Source organism: Dioscorea cayenensis, chromosome 17 (assembly GCF_009730915.1).
Source record: "Dioscorea cayenensis subsp. rotundata cultivar TDr96_F1 chromosome 17, TDr96_F1_v2_PseudoChromosome.rev07_lg8_w22 25.fasta, whole genome shotgun sequence".
NCBI lineage: Eukaryota > Viridiplantae > Streptophyta > Magnoliopsida > Dioscoreales > Dioscoreaceae > Dioscorea > Dioscorea cayenensis.
This window is the reverse complement of record NC_052487.1, coordinates 5,586,152-5,589,074: the sequence shown is the minus strand read 5'-3', so window position 1 is coordinate 5,589,074 and position 2,923 is coordinate 5,586,152. Positions and strand designations below refer to the sequence as shown.

At 31.7% G+C, this 2,923-nt stretch overlaps 1 long non-coding RNA gene across 1 annotated transcript; it reads left to right on the top strand.

Moving 5' to 3' along the window:
* The first annotated feature begins 212 nt into the window (after positions 1-212).
* LOC120280036 lies at positions 213-1,610 on the top strand. Its single transcript, XR_005542240.1, has 3 exons — positions 213-318; positions 1,302-1,396; positions 1,596-1,610. It is a non-coding gene; the product is annotated as an uncharacterized LOC120280036 (long non-coding RNA).
* The last annotated feature ends 1,313 nt before the right edge of the window (positions 1,611-2,923 follow it).

Sequence of the window (2,923 nt, the reverse complement as noted above, 5' to 3'; positions counted from 1 at the left end):
CATTATCTTGTTGTCCATCATATGGGTTGAACTTATTTGTCTAATGCTTCATTTTATTCCATTCTAGGAGCTGAAATGGAGAGAAGATGCTGCAGCACGAGGTACATACTTATATTTGTGAGGAAGTTCTATTGGTGACGAGCCTCAAACCTGTGATTATCTATAAAGAAAGCTCATTATTCCTTTTGTGGTCAGCTGGTATTCTGATAGAGGAGAAAAATTGGACACCATTTTTCCCCATCATTCATCATGATATAGCTAAAGAAATACCCATTCACCTTCAGCGGTTGCAGTGTTTTGTATTTGTGTCTTTGCTAGGTATATCTTTATTAGAAGAACTGCTTCCTTTACTTCATTACTTCAACCCATGAAACACAGTTCTTGTGGAGAAGATTTTTAATACAAAGGACTTTGCTAACTTGGTAAACATGGATGACTGATGGCTATTTTGCTAGAGTTAGTTAATTTGTATTTTTACTATGGGAATTGATTCCGATGTTGCAATGCCCTTAGTTGCGTCTTATTTCTCTCTAATCGGGTTATGGACCTTTCATTTTTGGTTCTTGTGGGTCTTGATGAGTATCAGTGTGATCATTTTCCATAGATGGTTGGACTTTATCATATACCACTCAAGCAAACGGCAATATAATGATTTGATTTTTAGCCCATTTTCTGATTAGAAAGCTCTCAAATAAAACCAAACAAAGAACATTAAAGTTGTTTCGGGATAAATGTCTTCTTCACAGTTACACATATTCATGTAATGTTGCCAGACTTTTCCAAACCAAGTCTTCTCTTAACTCTTCTGTTTTGACCATACATTGCATCACTCTCTGTTTGACATGATCCAAACTAGGTCATCTATTCCTGCCCTGTCTCATGAAATATTGTTCAACAATGTGATGAATTTATGAGGAGAAAGCTCTTTGTTTTCCAAGTTAGATTTTTGTTTTATATAGTTTATACAATTTTACATATGAAATTGATATATATATATATATATATATATTTGGTGGACTTTTTATGCTCACTAACTTTAATATTTTAGTTGATTCCATTACCTGATAAATTCTCTTAATGCAAGTTCCCATAAGCTGAATATGGAAATTTATGTAGGGCCTGTAATTTGCCAATGGATGTCCAGTTCCAGTTTCATTCAAGCCTATGTGGCTTTAATTTTTAATATAATCATTCCAGTTGATTGTGTTTTCATGTAATATGTTGTTTTGATTAAAACATCCAGGCAATTATCATCCACGCCAGTTCTATACTCATTTATTTATTCGTCTTTCTTGTTTTAGGATATTTTGCAGCCCATCCTGGCTCCACATATGAAAAGCTGGCCAGCAGGATTGCTACCCTGAAGGATTCTTATTCAAAGCAGGGAAAGAAATAGGTCAGCAAACTTTTGAATTAATCACAATACTCACCAAAAATTACTGTATTTTAATATCGGCATACATGAATATTATTAGGGGCCAAAGTATATTTATACCATTTGTGTATATTTGATGCCTTTAGTTATCATGAAATGTATTATATTCTACTTAATCATGATCTTCTCTAAAATTGAGAAACTGTTACATTGGTTCCAGACATTTGGTTGCTTCTAATCACCAACTTGATTGACAACCACATTGCAACAAATCGGACCAGTAATGAACAAATATTGTATTCATGTTTTTTTCGTTTTCATCGCTAGAACGTGAATTCTTAGTTACGTTTTGTTAAGATTATTGTATGAACAACAGTGCCTCTGGATTGCTGTTGACAGTCACATGGCAGCAGAGGTTAAATATATTTTTTTATGTAATTATTTATATTTATAAATATTGATTTGATTGGAGTTAGAGATGGAGGTGCCTTCCACCAATCTCTCTTTCACTTGTTTGCATTTGTTTAAGCTCAATCATGTGGATTTAATTATATTGTTGCAAAAGGAATTGATATATTGTATTCATCATCATTGGTTTAGATCAAGGTGGATTAAAGGGTTCTTTGCATATTATTAATCAGTTCAATCATTGGAGTCAAATCAGGAGGGTTAAAATTTTAAAAAAATCTGCAGTTATTGGAAACTTTTTAAGGTTTACTGTTGATGAGCATGTTCATATTAAAAATCTTATTAATATGTTTATGGTGGGAAAGCCAATAATAATTGCACTATTTGCATGCTTATTTCTAAATACTGGATCATTATTTTTGTATTTTAGAACAATTTCGAAAAGAAAATGACTGGCTAGAAATTTGGAAATGCTTGTCAATGGCCTCTCAATTGGTGGACAAAATGTATACAATACTTGGCATTATCTGCATCACACGGTAGAAAATATTGTGACCAATGTTATTATTATTATTTTTATTTATTTATTTATTTATTTTTTTGCCATTTGCCAAATATAGTCATCAAATATTTTAGGTTGCTAAATGTAGATTTATTGGTGTAATAAACTAGCATTCTGTTTGCTAGAGACTCTTTATCTGCACTCAAGAGACAACTAGTAATCTGTCTTGCAAATTCTCTATGTAAAAAGTTTTATTTATCCAAAGTATTATTAAAAGTCAATGAGTTATTTGCATATATGTTTAAAAAAAAAACCACCCTTGCATGCATAATTAATTAAAAAAATTGTACATATTATGGTTTCGCTCTTTTTTTTTTTTTGTTTTTTTACTATTTTGTCATCCTTCAAATTGAAATTCTTGTCGACACTGATGCATTGATCAGCGATTTCTGTCTAATTTATCAACACAAGTAATGCACCTTTTGTTGGTAAAATTTTGTTGAATGCTTCATCTTGTATTGATTCCTGGATGTTTTGATGTTGGTTCAAAGTTTGAATGTGTGTATTTTTTTTTTCTTTTTCTCCATTTGACTAGTGCTTTGAACTTTGCATGGGTCTAGTTTGTGATCTTTTTTATC